This window comes from Aethalodelphis obliquidens, unplaced genomic scaffold (genome assembly GCF_003676395.1).
Source record: "Aethalodelphis obliquidens isolate GAN/ISIS:26980383/991018 unplaced genomic scaffold, ASM367639v1 scaffold18, whole genome shotgun sequence".
NCBI classification, from domain to species: domain Eukaryota; kingdom Metazoa; phylum Chordata; class Mammalia; order Artiodactyla; family Delphinidae; genus Aethalodelphis; species Aethalodelphis obliquidens.
Genome location: NW_020837962.1, coordinates 17,881,819 through 17,900,613, shown reverse-complemented (window position 1 = coordinate 17,900,613; position 18,795 = coordinate 17,881,819).

The window sequence follows — 18,795 nt, the reverse complement described above, 5'->3', positions numbered from 1 at the left end:
GCTCTGCCTTCTCTCCCCCCCACCTTTCCCTTACTTTACTCAATGGCACCACCCATCCACCCAGAGGCTCCAGCCAAAACTGGGAGCCATCTCCGGCTCCTCCTTTTTCTATCCTATTTGTCCAGTCCTGAGGCTCTGCCTCCAAAACAAGACCTGTGCCATTCACTCCTCTTCAGCTCCTGATTGTCTCACTGCTTCCTTTCTTCTTCCTCAGCACCTTCTCCAAACAATCCCAGAATCAACTTAAAGAAATCAAATCACGCTCTTTTCTCAAAGATCTCAGGGTTCTGACAGCTTTTTAATCAAATCCAACCTTCTCAAAGTGGCCGTCTTGATCCTGACCTGATCTTGTTCTGTCCTACCTTTGGAACTTCCCTTCTTTCCTGCTGCTGACGAATGGGTGGGTCCTGTAAACCCCAACATGATGTATATGGCACACACCACACCACCCGCTATGTGCTGGACACACTGGCCTCTGACTCCGCCAAAATGGTGCACTTGTCCAGCCCTTGGATCTTGCCCAGCTCTTCACTCTGAAAAGCTTTGTCCACCCACTTCAACACCAAGCCCACCTCCAGATACTCACATGATCAGCAACATGTTGGTCACCCACATTTTATCCTCTGAGGTCTTCCCTGTATAGTTCTTCTAACCCCCCCACCCCAGTCTACTAAATGACGCTGTTTATTTATTTGCAGGGATGTCATTATCCAAAAGTAAGTTGTTCTTGTATTTGTTTATCTGTTTTATTAACCATTGCCTGCTCTGTAATGCAAGCTTCTCAAGAAAAGGACACCTATTCTGTTCCCAGTTATGCCAACAATTAGGCCTGGCATAGTTTTGGAAAGCAAAAATAGGTGTTGAATAAATGAACAAATGATTATTCTCCAACTATTACAATTTACCAATATGATAGGGTAAAAAAATAGTATCTTAAAATTTTAATGCACTCCCTGATTATTACTGAAATTGAGCCCTTTTCATACTTTTACTGATAATCATTTTATTCCTTTTCTATGAATATCCTGTCAACATCCTTTGCTTATTTTTCTATTGGTTGTTTTTTCCTTGTTTTTAGTTGTTATTCATTATTGTGTTTCTTTCTTTCCTTGTAGTTATTTATATCTTAGATAATTAGTTTGTTCTATATTTTGAAAATAGTTTCTCCCAGCAGGTCATTTGTCTTCATTTTATTTAGGGAGATATGTGTCATTACATAGTTTCAAATGTTGATGTAGTAAAATGCAACTTTCTTAAAAGTTAAGAATTTTTTCTTAAAAATACATAATAAATAAAAGCAACAAAGACCTCCCACACTTTCAAACATAAACTCTCACTTGACCACACTGGTCAACATTAGGATCTATGACAGCTTCACAAGTGGACATGATATAAGTTCTAGCATGATGTAACGTGAAGTACACAGCACAATGTGTGAAGCATTCTTATCAAAGAAAAGTAACATGCATTTGTTGAGGTCTTTGCACTCAATCTCCAGTCTAGGACCGAATGGGGGCGGAGTTACAGGTTACGGGACACCAGGAGGACAGAGCCAGGGAAATCCAGAATGTGGCTTTCTACAGCCCCAGTGACTTCAACAAGACAACAGCATGGGAGAAAGGGGGATTATTTCAGATGAAAAGAGACTTACGAATTAATAGGTTTAAAAAATCCTTATTCAAACAGACTGTAAGATGGCGTATTTGGATAATTAGGGAAACTTGAAAATTGTCTAGATATTCAATGTTATCAAGGAAATATTTTTATTTTATTATTTTTAACAATCATCTCCTTCTTTTATTAAGAGTCAAAATTCCTATTTTTGAGATGCATATTAAATATTTAGGAGTGAAAGTGCCTGAGATGTTCTTTAAAATAACCCTTCTTCCCAAATAAAAGACCATGGGTGTAAGGGTTGGGAATAGACGAATCAAGAAAAGCAAAGTGTTGATGGCATTTGCTCAAGAGAGATGGCTTGGAGGGGAGAGAAGAGGGGCCCGTTTTCAGGCCCCAGAAGTGGAGAGCTCTGTGAAGAGGCAGCGTGACTGTCAGGGTGTGTGGGAGAGACCCCAACCTTCAGTCTAACGCTGGGTCCCCCCACCCTCACCATGAGCAGATCCATCCCGAAGCCAGAGGGCGGGAAGCCCTGGTCCCTGAAGGTCCCCCTCACAGAGTGGAGAGCTCTTCTGGAGCAACAGACATCTTGGGGTTGGGGGTACCCAGCAGTCCTGGCATGTCGCTATTTTGTGTACATTTGGAGACTTTTATAATTACTCGTTTGATTAAGAAAAAAATGTACATTTTCTGCTTTGGGGCAAGAAAGATTAGTACATAGTTTTTAGATCAAATATATTAACTGCATTATTTGAATCTCCTTGATTTTTACTTACTTCTGCATATTTGATGTGCTGAATTCCAAGAGAATTGTGTTAAAATCTCCTACCTATATTTTTAGAATTATAAATTTCTTTATATTCTTCATAGTTTTAGTTTTATATTATTTGTACCTATACGTTTTCATGAATAGTAAATACATCCTCTTGATTTGTTGATCAATATGAGATCAATTTACCAGGATCAAATATTATTTGCTCTTTTAAGGCTTTTTGTTTGAATTCTGTTTGTCTGGCATTAGCATACCTGCTTTTTTGGGTAGTATCTGTTTTGCACATTTTTTCTGTTTATTTATTTTCAACAGTTCTCTTCTTTTTGTTTCAAGCATGTGTGTATCTTAAACAGGACTTGGCCGGAAGTTTTTCCCTTTTTAAATTCAGTCTGAGCATCTCTTGTCTTTAAACATGTAAATCTCACCCCTTCATATTAGTTGTGATCACTGATTTATTTGGACATGTTCATGCCAAATTTTCACTTTTCAATTTCCTTTTTAAAGCTTATTGACTATGTGCATGAAGGCTTTGATTGGATTTATCAACTTTGTTTTATATTTTTGCAATGTTTTGGAAATTATACATTTTATTTCTGTTCTTCAGTGATTATATTTATAATCACTTACCCTGTGATTAAATGCATTACAATTTCATTTTTATCAACATCTAGAATTAGTTTCCCTCCCAAATAAGACTTTATCTTCCTCCCTTCTTCCCCTGCCTCTCACCATGTCAAGGTCACCTAGAACTGCCGACCAGGGTGGTCACCACTGGCCACCTGTGGCTACCTAGCCCTGGAAACGTGCCTCGTCTGGATGGAGAGGTGCTGTAAGTGTCAGATACACACCACATTTCAAAGACTTAGGCCAAAAGAATGTAAAATTTCTCATTAATATCTTAATATTGATTACATGTTGAAGTGGTAATATTTTAAGTATATTGGTTTAAACAAAATATATTGTTAAATTCATTCTACATTTTCGTCCTTTCTGTATGTGACTACTAGGAAATTTAAAATTATATATGTGGCCCACATTATTTTTCTATTTGATTTCTATTGGACAGAGCTGCTGTAGGTTGTTAGTTTTGAGTTGTTACTTTTCAACAGTAAACCAATTTTTCCTCTTATTTTTTTCCCTTTGTCCCTCTGGTTCATTGATTCACACGATCCAGTGTCTGTTGGGTATAAGATTCTAGAACTCAATGCAATTGCTATATTGTCTTCAATTTCTGGCTCCTTCTGTAGAGAGGCTGTTTTTCTGTTCTAGAAGATTTTAGGAGTTAGTCTTCACTTTTAGTGTCCTCCAGTTTCACTCAAAGTGTGGGTGTTTCCATGTCTTGTGTTTCATGCTCGGAAAACTGAAACATAGTCTTATGTGTATGTCTTTTTTAAGCTCTGGAAAAACTTCTTGCACTATTTCTCTACCTGTCTTGTGTCTTCCACAATATCTATACTTTAATCTGCATCTCCTCTTTTAGATCCATTTTCCACGTTTAAACTCTCTTTTACGTCTTCTAGTTGTCTGTCTTTCTACCATCATTCTTGCATGTAACTCACTGATTTGTGAGTTTTTCAGGGTTTTTTTTTTTTTGCATCTATTCCTCATTCAGCCCCCTCACTGCATAGAGAACTGGACTCTCATTTCAAAGGTCTATCTGGTCCTTTCCCCTCTCAGCGCACTCTTGTGTCACAGAAGCATTCTCCTCACTTGTCCTGTGAGGATTTTCATTTTACTTCTTGTAAATGAACCAGCTTTTTGTTACAGCTTCTTGCTGCTGAGTTGGGTGTCTCTCTTGTGAGAAAGGAGACAGAAACCACTCTGACTCTCAAGACGGATGCTCTTTGCACGTCATGTCCCACAAAACAAATGCTCACACTGCTTCACCAGCTCGTTCTGGCGCACGCGGGCAGATCCTCTGCACTCACAGCACGCCTGGGACTCGTGTGTTCCACAGGTAACACCACTTAGTCTTTGCCACTCACTTGCTCTACCCTCTCTGACCAATCTCTGCCTAGAGCACCACAGGGTTAATGCCAGTCCCCAAGTCCCCAGAAGTTTCCTTCCCTAACTCCATCCTTTTAGACAATATTGAAAGGTGTTGTTATTGTTTTTAAAATGGTACAGAAGTGTTGTCGGGTCAACATATTTACCCGGAAGTCTTTTTCATGGGGACTTCATATTTACTGTAAACGTTAGATGATTCTTGGTTGTGTGCTTTTCTCACACTGGAAATTCCCTATTAACCCATGTTTTAATGATCCCCCTCCCCAACCTCATTCACCGCTGGAGAGGGAGGTCGGGACCATCCTGCTGGCCAGATTGTGGGCGGGAGCTGCCCCCCGGGCTGAGGGCATTGGGCTCCCCTGTGCATCAGCAGCCCCTCAAGCCTCGTCCTTGTCTCCGGTGGGGCTCTGAGTGGCCCCGGGTGCCACCGCTGTGCAACACAGCAGGGCCACGAGGATGGGGCAGCCCTTACTCAGTCTCCCAACCCACCACCCTCGGGTGGCCCTAGGGCTTCCTCAATCCCCTCTGCCAGCTGCCTCAGAGCTTGGAACCCTAAAGAGAGCTTGCTCCCTGTTTTACAGCAACTCTTTCTGCCCTTGCTTGGGGCAGTATCCCCCCTTTCATCCAGGTTTATGGCTCTTCCATCTTACTAGGGTTCCTCAAAATTTCAAGTCCGCTGAGATTCAACTCTTGTTTACCAACCATGTAATGGATTCTCCTCCGTGTAGATCTGGGAGCAGGAGCTGGAGGCTGGGGCGTGTGAGTTGCCAGCCATCTCCATTCCGTTCCTACGAGCACCACTCTTCTGCCCATGCTGTTCTCTCGGCCTGAAATACCCTTCCTGCCTTCTTCCCTTTCCCAACGCCCTTCATCCTCCAACACCCATCTCAGGAGAGATGGTCCAGAAAACCTTTCTCAATTTCTCTAGGTGGATTCAACCTCTCAGCCCTGCTGCTTTCATAGAACACACATATTTCTCTGCTTTTATTTCTTTATTTCTTTAACTCATCCCATCCTACTTGAACACATTTATTTGTACATCTGTTAGATTTGTTTTCACGTTTTCACTGCCAGATTGTGGGTTTCTTGAGTCAAAATAGAATGTCCTAATCATCTTTGTTTTCTTTATGCTAACACAAGACCAGCTCAAAGGGGCTATTCAATATGAATTTGTTGAATGTAGACCTGGAGGATTTGACACCCACTCTGGAACAGGGGGCAGTGGGCATTTGCCTGGTGGAATGAGTATTCCTGCTGGAGCCTGTTCAATAGTCTGACATCCTGGGAATTTGTCACTCTATTTTGAGTGTACAATCCAACCTGTACCCTCTCTCCACTATTCCATCCCATTGTTAATATTTGAAATAAATGAAGGAGATGCTTCACTCTCTTTTTTTTTTTTTTTTTTGGTGGTACGCGGGCCTCTCACTGTTGTGACCTCTCCCGTTGCGGAGCACAGGCTCCAGATGCGCAGGCTCAGTGGCCATGGCTCACGGGCCCAGCCGCTCCGCGGCATGTGGGATCTTCCCGGACCGGGGCCTGAACCCGTGTCCCCTGCATCGGCAGGCAGACTCTCAACCACTGCGCCACCAGGGAAGCCCCACTCTCTTTTAAGAAAAGAAACCACACTGTTCTCCTTATAATAGTCAGCTTCCTTTTAAGGGTGAACATATCTGCTGAAAGTTTAAATAACATTTATTCCCCCCCACCTTTGTTTCTCCTCTCTGCTTCCCTCCCAATCATGGAAATACTAAGAAATAAGAATGCAACTAAAGAGAAAGCGTTCTGAGTAGTCTCCTGATTTGTCCTTTTCTGCAAAATATATGCAAGCTAGACAGAGCTGATAAACACAGACAGCCCACGTGACTTCAAAAAACAAACAAATAACTATACAGGCAGATGTTGATTTCCCTGTGGAAATTTTACAGGAGAGTTAAGTTATGGAGTGTACACAGACCTGAAATTGCCATGCAAACTGAGTTGGCGGGGATTTCAGTGTCTATACGTGGGTTGAGTAAACCAGTTCAAATAAGGAAACCCTGGGATTTGGGCTGGATATTTGAATGAAAGCAGCTGGAAAGTTAGAGAGCTGAGATGTTTCCCCGTCACCGTATCTGTATGCGTCCACCATTTTTGGTGGCTTTTGCTTTAAACAAGCGAAATTCACAAGCAGCTATGAAAGTGATGGCTAAGGGTGTCTGAATCTGATTGAGGAGAGAATGTCCTGAGTGAGAATTCCAGGCAAGTAGTTCATTTGGGAGGTGGCTCCAGGAAGCCCTGAGCTGAGTGGAAGGGAAAGGCAGCCAGTGCAGGCAGAGTTAGCAGGCAAATCAACCACCATGGGCACTGGAGCCTCATTCCACTGGGGACCTCTGGGGACGGCACGGAACACGCGCCTCTGAGTTATGCCTCCTCTCCCCCCAGGAGTGAGGTAGACAGACATTTATCCACCAATGTCTGTCCATCATTGGCCGAGGGCTGCTCCCAGGGGGTGTCAGTCCTGGGAAGTCTAGTCTGCTGTTCTTGCTGGGAGAGCGGACTCCAGGGCTCTCCTCAAATAAAGTGACATGGGGGTGTCCCCAAAGTCAGGCCAGTGTAAACACCCAGAATGGTGGGAATGGCAGTAACAGCATGAGGATTTTCCCCTTTAGACTAATTTTTATCCTTCAGACAATGCAATGCAATTTTTATCCTTCAGACAACAACCTCCCGATAGTCCATCATTTATGAAATCCATAAATGATGAAATTTTTATGCCCAACCTGTGAGAAACAGAGTCACCTGTGCCAGCTCTTCAATTCAAATCATCTATCCACTCATTCAATAAACTCCATGACTGTTGAGAAAAGTCCCTAAAAAGTAAACTTTTCCAGGCAGAGGGAAGATGAGGATATGTGATTGTGGAGGAGGATATGTGGATTGTACAGGAGGAGGGGAAGGGTTGGACGCAGCAGGAAGTGCCCTGGCTGCGGGGCTGGGGCCTGTGTGTACCTCCCACAGCCTTGGCCTCCTCACCCTTAATGCACTGCATGTGTGGGTACTCTCTAGCCCTTTTCCAGCTCTGACCTGTAAATTTCACACTAAGATGGTGCATTGGGAAGAAGGGGGCACTAAGGTTAGGCTGAGGCTGCGTTCACAAGGGTTACTGATAGGTGTCCAATCATAGCCTCAGGGTAACCCTCCTGTTTTCAAAGCTCACCCAGATGGTGGTATTGGGGTGGTCGACATTGTCCTTCCACATCTAATGGTCCATTCACACATATCGCACTGCCTGGCAATAGGCCCTGTCTTCCTGGTCTAGCATACAGTAACATACAGTGCTTGGTTTAAAAAAAAAAAAATTTAGCAATGTTTTTAGAACACGTTTTATTTTTGTTTAGTTCCTGCTTCCAACCGTGCTCTGCATTGTGGCCCTTCCCATTTTCTTAATAACGTCTGGGCAGATTCCATAACTTTCTGATCACTTAAAATTTTTCTTAAAAACTGTGATAAAATACACATAACATAAAATTTACCATCTTAACCTTTTTTTTTTGGCTACATTGGGTCTTCGTTGCTGCACGCAGGCTTCCTCTAGTTGCAGCGAGTGGTGGCTACTCTTCGTTGTGGTGCACAGGCTTCTCATTGTGGTGGCTTCTCTTGTTGCAGAGCACGGGCTCTAGGCATGCGGGTGTCAGTAGTTTTGGCACGCAGGCTCAGTAGTTGTGGCTCACGGGCTTAGTTGCTCCGCAGCATGTGTGATCTTCCCAGACCAGGGCTCGAACCCCTGTCCTCTGCATTGGCAGGCAGATTCTTAACCACTGCGTCACCAGGGACGTCCCATCTTAACCATTTTTAAGCGCACAGTTCAGTAACGTTAGTGCATTGACATGGTTGTGCAACTAATCTGCAGAATGTTTCATCTTGCAAAATTGGCACTTTGTACCCATTAAACTCCAGCTCCCCGCCCCCCACCCACCCCAGCAGCTGGAAACCAGCGTTCGCCCTCTCTGTGAGTTGGATAATTCTAGGTGCCTCATATAAGTGGAATCATACAGCATTTGTCCTTTTATGTCAGGATTCTTTCACTCAGCATCATTTCCATCTGTTTTAGAGTGTGTATCAGAAATCTTCTTCCTTTTTAAGGCTAAACAATATTCCACTGTATTTATACACTATATTTTGTTTATTCATTCATCCAGCAATGGAGACTTGGATTACAAATGCTAGTGTTTTTAAATGAATTAAAAGAAATGAGTGAAACCCAAATCTTGCCCATTAATGGCTGGCTTTCAACCCACATATTAGGAAACCTCAAACAAGTGTTGTTCTATATATAAAACTCTCTTCTTAAAACTTTTGCAATTTTGCACATTTCGAAGGGGGTTTTCCTCTCTTGAATGAAAAGTCAAAAAAGAAACTCACCTTTATCGAGTGTTTACTCTGTGTCACCCGTCTTATAAATGTCGCCACATTTTACAAATGAGAAAAGAACACTCCGTCATAATTTGATCACTGACACTGTTAGTGCTATTCAGGGCCTGCCATGTTCCTGGCATCATGTGAAACTGTGACCCAAACAAGACATCTTGTAGTGATTTTTTGTCTCTGTTTTTGTCATAACATTGTTGACACCCAGGAATGATCTTCACATCACTGACATCTTGTCATTGTGATTTTTTTTCTCTGTTTTTATCATAACATTGTTGACACCCAGGAATGATCTGTTTGTTATTAGACTTCTCTAGCAGATGCCAATAAGAAGTCATGATCTAACAAAATTAGAATATTACAACAATTTTGACAATGGAAGTAAAACTCTTCTTTGTAACTTAAGGAATTAGGATAATCAAATGATAGCGACAATCTAGCGCCTAAAATAACCTGTACTTCTAAATAAGAATTCTGTGAGTAATGAATTCATGGGTAAGGACCTTCGCATGTAAAATTTTAAAAAATCCTTATTGTGAATGGCATAGTGCAATATGTAATATTCTTATTGACATTCATAACATCTGTTGTCTTTTAAAGTACCAAGATGAAATTGCTGGGTCCCCAGTTTAGATTGAATTACCTTCATTACAACATGAATCATGTAGCAATTAATATCTGTTTATTATTAATAATCTATAAAGTATTACATGAATGCATTATAAAAATTGTATATGTTGTTATGGAAAATTTATTCAGTAGGAAAAGAATTGATTTTGAAATTTAGTGAAATGTAAACTTAGACATTATTTCAAAATGTTAAAAATTCCAAGATTAAAAAAAAAATTCCAAGATAAAATGTTAAGCTATTATAAGTTTATCCCAAGATATGAAAAAAGTCATTTAAAAATTATTAGAGCCAAAAAATAATGAAAGCTATTAGATGGGGGAAATGAAAGAAAACGATTCAATTATTGAATCAAGATTTGAAGAAAATAGAATGTCAGGAAGGAAGGAAAAGGCATCAGAGCTACTGCTTTGGGCCGATTCTAGCCCAGGTCCTTTACCTGTAGAGCGGGGTGTGCATTTTTCTTCTATTTCCATGCCAGGCAAGCGGATAAATTTCTAGAAAAATCGGAGGCGAAAGACCCAAGGAAGTCATTAAGCCAAATGTACTTTCTGCCAAACGAAGTAGCGGCCGTGGGATCCAAATATCCAACAAAGGGATGTTCCACTCTTGTTGGAAACGTCCTAGCTCAGGGGAGTTACTGTCTTTCCAAAAGACAATACAGGGGGAGAACACTGCCAGAAATTCATTGCATATGACTAATTCCAAGACGTGGGAAAAAGCCACTTCAACTCAGTTTCTTCATTATCCTCAAGGGATTTAAGTGTGAAATATTTTGCAAAGAGTGGGGGGAAGGAAAAAATAACTGAAGAATATGAAGATAGGCAAAGCCAGGTGCAGCCCTGTAGTTGGGAGGGATTTTTAAGGTCATCCTGGATGTCAGAGATGGTCCAGCTTGGGGCCACCCAGAGCCAACAGTCACGGGATATGGGCAGGGCTTGATCTGAGGCACTCTGGCCCACTGTGGCCTCCAGTGGGGTCCTCCCAGCAGCCAGAGTTACAAGTCCCACTTTGATGGAGGATGAAGACAGCATCTCACAGCATCCCCTCTAGGCGTTCCCACCTCTCAACCTAATCTGACACAGCCTGAAACGGAGCCAGAGTGGGAGCTAACAGATGGGATTTTTATGAAGAGGGTGGATTTTCCTTAGAAGGAACAGAGACCCGAGAGGAAAGAAACAAATTTTAGCTAGTCGGCCAATTCACAAATATGGAATCTCTGAACACTGAGGATTAACTCTATTAAAGTAATTTCAGACATGAGAGTGGTAGGGGAAGGAACAGGCATGAGAAGAAATGGTAACAGACATAATTACCTCAAGTCATAAAAAAATTTTGATGAGGAACTAGCTTGGATGACCTCACTTGCAGACGTTATAAAACACGGTTGCTAGGTGACGGTGGGTCCTCCCTGAGGATTTTCTGAGAAACACAATAAATTTTGAATATCTTCTTTTCTGTTAAAATACACATATTGATTAAGAAATAAAGATTTAAAGAACATTGGTCAACATAACGTAGATAGCAGGTATGCTCTCTGAGCTCCCAGAGGTTACCACTCTGAGCTGATTAAGGTATTTGTTCCCATAATGTTTTCCACCATATCCCTGCGTGATGATTATTTCATAAAACAATTATTTTATAAAAGGGGCATATTTCTGCCTATAGAGTTCTTTATTCATTTAATAAAATATCTAGGGTAATTTTCCGTTTTAGGTTATTCAGATGCATCGTTTTGCTTTTAGTAGACATTTAGAATATAAAAGATAGTTTATTCCAACGGCCCTCCTTAGAAGGTGTTTGTTTCTGGTGTTTGGAACTTTGCTATTTCAGATAAAGCCACAACGACCATCCCTGAACGGGTCTTTGCAAAACTGTATGTTTTTCTATGGAACGAGCACACAGAAATAGACTTACTAAGTAAAAGGATACGCCCATTTAGACTTCAGTGGTTAATGTCTCAAAAAGGTTGCAGTAACTTATATCCAGCTAGCCAACTGTGCTTGAGGCTGCCAGAAAAGTAGTCACTTTGGATGGAGTTTGGGAAGGTGACTTGTCCCCTGGAGTCCTGAGTCTTGTCTTGGTTACACGTTGCCTGACGCTCGGGGAGCAGGAGGTCTTCCGGACAACCCACGGGCAACTTGTAATCCGCCCCATTCTAACTCCATTACACGCCCTCCGTCATGAGTGTTGTCCAAGTCTGGGTGATAAACGTTCTCAGAAACTCCAAACGCCCAGCCCAGGGGTCAGGGTGCGGAACGTCCCTGTGATGCCTGAGTCCAGGAGTTCCTGCAGGCCCGTGCATGCGTGATTAGGGGACAGACCAGGTCAGGCTACCTAGCGTTGACCTGCCCTCTCTGCGCCTCAGTTCCAGCATATGCAAAAAGGGATGGTAATCACATCTCCTCCTCTGTTATCAGGAGGATGAAAGCGAGCCTGGAATATTGGAAGTGCTCAGAGCACGGCATGTAGGATGCGTAGTAACAGACTAAAGTGTCATCACTTCTCTATAGCCCCCACTAACTTTGATGCCTGACTTTCACAGAAAAAAAAAAAACTGTTTGTGACTAGGTCCCACCTACCAAACCGTTCATGCTGGGAGACCTGCTTAGCAGGTGTGGGTCCCAGGCCGTCCCAGTGACATGGTGCGGTGATCAGATGCACCTTTGATTTCCGCTTTCTCTTCTCTGGAATCACTCTCCCCTCTCTTGGAAACACTGTCCTCTGCCCTGCAGCTCTCCCCTATACCCTGATCACTTCCTCCTTAAACACCCCTTTGAGCCGTATTTCATTGGGCGGAGGAGGGGGTGTGTACATGACACCTAGATCCAGAGTGTGAAGTTACAATAGAGCAGTGCTGGGGTGAGGAAAGTTCTGGGCGGTGGTCCCACTCGGAGCCTGTCCATCAGACGGCACGACCAGCCTCCAGGTCTCCAAGCCAAAGGGAGCGGGGTCCCAAGGATTTGGACACAGACTCAGGCAGACAGTCTGTCTTCTGCAGTCTTTCTAGAAATTAGACCTGTTTCATAATTAACCCTACTGCTTCATAACAAAGGAGAAAACGCAGCTTCCTGGCAAGGGTCTGGAATATTTATTTCCTAAATACGAATTGCAGGGTGAATGCTTCTCCGGACCATCCCTCCCCTCACTTGTGCAGCCGCTAAGCCAGCTCTGTCTCCTTTGTTTCGTATTCAAAGCACAAGAATAGCGGTCATGAATATCAGCTAAGAAGAGCGAAGGGATTCTCGGTGGAATATCTTAACCCCAGGACGTGGCCCGCGCCGGGGTGGTCATGCTGTTTGTTTACTGGGTGGGACTGGGGATTGGAAACCGCGGACTAAACCAGCTTGGATTAGAGGGATTGAAAATATCTCATGTTTGGTACAAGCATAGGAAAAATTACCATTTTCCTCACACATCTTCTTGTCCATTTGGTCAAGTGGGGTTAGGAAGCAGGATATAGGGAAAGATCACTTTTCTGCATAGGCGCAGAATTACCCGTGGCCGCCTGGCTGCGTGAAACAGCATCCTGTCCTCTATCCTTGCCTGAGGTGGGCTGCTCCCTTAGACTTACTTTTCCCTCTGGGTTTTATTTTATTCCCCAAGATAGACAGACAGCTAGATAGATAGATAGACAAAGGTAAATAAGATAGAAACATTTTAAAAGTTTTTTTTTAATCTATTTATAAGAATAAGACATCCTTTATTTCTGCAAAGTTCAGAATGGGCAGAGGGTATTTCATACTTAAAAGGGAAAAAGGAGCTGGGAAACTTATGTGCAGAAAAATAACTGTTGGTCATGACACTGATGGCTAAGTTTTTAAAGCTTAGGAAGATGGCGAGAAAATTAAGAAGGAAGTGTACAGAGTGAACTTAAAGTTTGGAGAGTCTAGATACCAGGCAGCGTGGTTTCTAGCCCGGATCCATGCAATCTCCCTGTCCATCCCCCCTGTGCCTGGACCAAGCTGGGTGCCAGCCTCTGCCCCCAGGAGTGGCCAGGGTGGCAGCGCAGCTCTCATGAAAGGGGCCCGCCTGGGGCTTGGCCCAGACTAAATGCACCCGAGGTGGGAACCAGTGGTCCTCGAGTTGGACAACTTCCACGGTGTCCAGACCTCCAGGCTGGTGGGCAGCGGCCGCTGCCCTGAAGGCAGTTCAGCAGAGGTCAGCTTCTCACTGGGAGAACAAAGTCCCACTGAGCCCGGGGTCCCAGCTGCACAGTTCTGCTGTGTAAACACAGCGCAGACAACCAGGACAGCCAAACGTTAGGGTCCCCGTGTGATCCTTTGTTAGGATGGAGACACGGCCACAGACCGTTTTCAACTACTGCCCACATCCTTCCCTCTCTCCCTCATGTGCCAGCGTCAGAACATCCTCCTACAGGACAAACCTTTGGTTGTTTCGCCCTTTTTGTTTTCCAAGCAGGGGTTCCCACCGCACCCCAAACAAGCCAAGTGTTTTCGGGGGTCCTGGCCTCCACAGAGACGGCCCCAACCGGCCTTCGGGTCCCTGGACTGATGTTCCCTGGTTCATCCCCACCACCCGGACTCGCCTGACTTCAGGTGAGAGGCAGGAGCCTGGGGGACAGGCTGCCCCCCATCTTTTCAACCGCCAAGCCCACCTTTGACTCCCAACGTTCGCCGCCTCTCTGAGAGGTCTAGTTAATAGAAACTCAGAATGCAGGTTCATATCCCCGCTCTTAGGTGTTCAAGTGTGCTCTCGGGGACGCGGGTGGCATCAATCACTATCCTCAGCTCCTCAAGAAGCTGCCGCGATGGACTGGCCGGCAGAGCCCCTCCGCTGCCCGCCCGCTGCAATTCAATTAGTCGTGGTCGGAGGGAGGCATTAGTATTCATACATCAGCGATTGTTCCCAAAGTAAACAGACCACGATGAGGTCTCTGATCCCCGTGGTGCCTTTAGCTGGGACACAAAAGGAAAAAAGCTGAGACACCAGGGTGGGACATTTGGCCTGAATTTTGATCCTTGCAAGCTTCCCCATCAGAGCTTGCGGATTTCTTCCTTTCCTGCTCTTTTCTCCCCCCACGACCTTTCTGATCTGTGTCCTGTGCGCACATGCAAACCCAGCAGGGCTGCTTCAGTCCTTTATGGCCAACAGAGCCAGGAAGTCCCTTTCTACCCTGGGCATCCCCCTGCCCACCACCCCCCCACACTTTATAATGGAGAGTGCCTCACAAAAATTGGGGAGTGGATCCTTTAAATGGTGTGAATGATCCTGTTAGACTATAACAGACCAATAACTTCCCAGTTAGCAGTAAATAACCCCAGCAGGAATAAAGGGTGACATTTGTGTTTTGTAAAGTGCTAACCACATTAACTGTGGCCTGGCCAGCCCCCCATCTGTTTATCAGTTTTGCCGGGTGCAAGTGAGCCCAAGATAAATGCCAGTTTTCCTTGGATAAATTTTACAGCCATGCCGAAAGTGCCAAAGCACACAGGAGAAGTCAAAGCAGGGCTGTGTTCTCATTGACGGAAAAGTCCATTTTGCCGGATGCACTTAGGCAAGAGTTGGGACTCCTCCCCTCGCTCCCAGCTCCAGTTCTGCGTGTTTATAATAGGGCTGTTTTCTCAGGCTGGGGAGACAGCCAAGTCAGTGAGCTGAAAGTTCAATTCAGCTGGCTCTCCTTAAGAACCTGCTGTCGGGGGTGACAGGCGGGCTGGAGCGTGCCAGTTCTAAGGGGCCAGAGCTGGGATGCCCCCACCTCCAACTGCCAGCTGTCTGTTTTGTGGGAGGGGCGCGCATCCTGGCTCAGACAGCGAGCTGATGAACTGGAGGGGATCTGGAAAATCAAGGCGCTGGTTTCACCTTCACTGCGGGTGAATTTCACGGCACACTCAACGCCTTCTAACAGTCAGCCAAGGGACGCCTTTAGACACAGCATCCTGGTACCTCTGTTGGCCTCAGGAGGGCCATTGGCCAGTGCCCTTTGCCATTTGTGGTTCACAGCAAACCCCAGGGATTTGCTGCTGATGTCTCCACCCCTTAAAGGAAGGACTCCCAGCTTCCACAAGTGTCCTGGCCGATGGTCTTTGTGTTAGTCTTTCAAGGATGGGTCAGCTGCCCAGAGCCATCGAGAGCCCAGCCCATGCCCCTTTCAGGCATGACATCCAGTGACCATTGATTCTCGTCTACAAAGACCGGGCGTTTGGGCTGCTCTGAGGACGCGCTTCACTGCCAAATGCCACATGGGGTCCACTGGGACTCTCTTCCTCAGGTCCTGTCCCCAAAGCCTGTCCTCAAGAAACATCCTGCACAGGCCTTCCCTGGTGGCGCAGTGGTTGAGAGTCCGCCTGCCGATGCAGGGGACACGGGTTCGTGCCCCGATCCGGGAAGATCCCACATGCTGCAGAGCAGCTGGGCCCGTGAGCCATGGCCGCTGAGCCTGCGCGTCAGGAGCCTGTGCTCCGCAGCGGGAGCGGCCACAACAGTGAGAGGCCCACGTACCACAAAAAAAGAAACATCCTGCACAGTGATCTCCATTTCAGGGAGGGGACCTGTCTACAAGGCTTGGGGAATGACAGTGTGGAGACCACAATTCCCCAACACTCACCCACCCAGAAACTCTCCCCAGGGTGGCCAACAAGTGGGCAGCACCAGAGGTGGGAAAACCCTCCCGCCTTGACCTGACCCCTCTGAACAACCCCCAGGGGTGGCGCTTTGAGTCACTTAATTCTCTTGTTTTCCGTAGAAAATTGGAACGTTCTGGGGTCCTACTGCCGGCTGTGCTATTAAAACTGGGTAGAATAATTCAAACTAGAGGCACATCTCGTTTTATTGTGCGTTGCTTTATTCGCAAATACTGAGTTTTTTACAAGTTGAACGTTTGTGGTAATCTGGCATTGTCAGATGTGAGTTCTTTTTAGCAATAAAGTATTTTTAAATTAAGGCATATACATTGCTTTTTTAGATATAATGTTTTGCACACTTACTAGACTACAGTCTAGTGTGACCATAACCCTATAACATATAGTGCGTGTGTAAACCTATGCTCTGTGTGACAGGCTTCATTGCAATATTTGCTTTATTGTGGGTCTGGAAGAAAACCCTCAGTATTGCCGAGGTCTGCCTGCACCTGGCCTCAGTTTTCCTCTGTGAAAATGCGGCCGTGGTAGCGCAATCAATTTGAAGACTCAGTGAAGGAACAGTGGTCTCCTAGACTTTTCCTGATTCTACCCTCAGTGACCCACAGACGAGAGGAAAGAGGGAGGGCGGGAAGGAAGGCGTGCGTCCAAGCCTTGGTCAGAGGCCAGATCTTGACTCGTGAGATGGCTTAAACTTGTCCCCCCATTCTCTGAAACTCCTCCCATCAAGGGGGGGTGTGGAAACCTCCTCCCTTTGCATTGGGTGGGCCTGAGTGCCTTGTTTCTAGTGAACAGGACGGGGCAGAAGGGGTGCTGTACACCGTCCAAAGTCAATGGAAAAGGTGGGCCAGCTTCCACCCGAAGCCCTGAGACCCCAGGGGAAAAGCCTTAAGGGGAGATGACATTAAGGCAGAGGCAGAGGCCCGGAACCACAGGGCCATGGGTCTTCTCACGAGCCAACTCCAGCCCCAGGCTCTGTCCAGTTGTTCCCATAGGAAAGACCCCAGTGAGGACCACCCAGCTGAATCGTCAGCCTGCAGACCCATGTGGCTGTACACGAAGTTTAGGATGGCTGTTACACAGGAACAGAGGACACTGGGTGAATGAGACATCTTAGCACAGAGCCTCATCCTCATTCGAAACACGGACCCTGGCCTGATAAATATCAGTCATTCAGAAGGAGGTAAACTAGTTCTAAAATCACCCAAACAAAACAAGCCCCAGTGGTGTTGGTGAGATTTCCCTCCCTGAGGCCGAGCAGCAGGCAACCTGACCTTCACCCACACCACACGCACCCCTGATGACCCGCCTCATCTGCCGGAGGAAGTACGAGAACTGCTCCATTGGGAACCGTGAAGCTCCCTGGCAGCAAGAAGACGGCTCGTCCAATGCTCAGCACGTGCACCAGATTCCACGGGACGTACTCGCTGGAACCTCCTCCCTCATCTTACACGCAGTTGTCCTTGTTCAGGAGGCCTAGTTTTCCGGCCTCTTTGGAAATAGCAGGTTTCCAAATGAGGGTCAAGGCTGCTGTACGTATGCCCTGAAAAATGTTCGCTAACAGGGTGTCCGAGTCCGCCCAGGCTACGGTAAGAGAAAGCCACAGATGGAAGGGCTTCAGCAACAGGCATCTCATCTCACAGTTCTCGAGGTTGGAAGCCAGAGACCAGGGCGCCAGCAGGGATGGGTTCTGAGGACCGCTGCCTTCCCGCTGTGTCCCTCACATGGCAGAGAGAGGATGCTCTGGTGTCCCTTCCTCTTCTTATCAGGGCACTCATCCCATCCTGGGTGCCCCACCCTGAAGACCTCATCTAAACCAAATTACTTCCCAAAGGTACTACTACATTGCGGATTAGCGCTTCAACATGTGGATTTTAGGCAGAGACGTTCAGTCCATAACACACACCGAAGCATAATTATAAAATGTTTATGAAAATGATCCTGAGGCATCATTAAAAGTTAACCCAGATTTGAGATACTATGTTTAAAAAGGCAGAGTAGTGATTAAGCTTTTGGAATGGTTTCCACCCAAAATTGTTATAATTTTTTTAACCTCATACACCTGGAAGTAGGCAACTTCTCAGTTGTCTTAAAATTAGGTCTCCAGGCTGGTGTTCTCTAGAAACTGAGGATGGAAGACTTACTGCAGCATTTGTTACCACCTTTACTGCACCCAACAGGCACATACAACTTTCCTTTTGGTGATGCTGCTTCTCCAAGGCTCAAATGGGAAGACATCCATACTTAGGAGCCTGAGAAACATGTTTGTGTGTTTTCCTGATGGGATAACAGAGGGAAGACTTTTAAGGCAGAAGGGCTTAGGTGTTAGTCATCTAGCCCATCCCACCAGGGAGAAAAACCAAGAAATGTGTAAATTCAGGGACTAGAGCAAGGTCATGGCGCTAATTTCTCCCAGGGCAGAGCTGGAACCTTGGACTTGGGGCTCCCATCCCAGGGATCCTCCTGCTTCATGAGCCTCAGGGCAGCAGCAATGACAGAAATTAAATGTTTTCTCTGCATACTTAGGACAGCTGGGCTAAGAAGAGAAACTTTAAGTTACGGGGGTAAAGGGAATGCATTCAACTGCTCTTCCTCTTTGGGGGAGTGTTATTTGCTACCTGACTTGTACTCTTCACCCGTTTTTCACCTGAGTAGCTCACACATCCCTGACTACTCACTTATCACTAGTGTAAATGTTCCGGGTGGTCACAGGGGCCACACTCCCTGTCACCCAAGAGGGATTTGGAGGCGATTCAGAGGCTCCA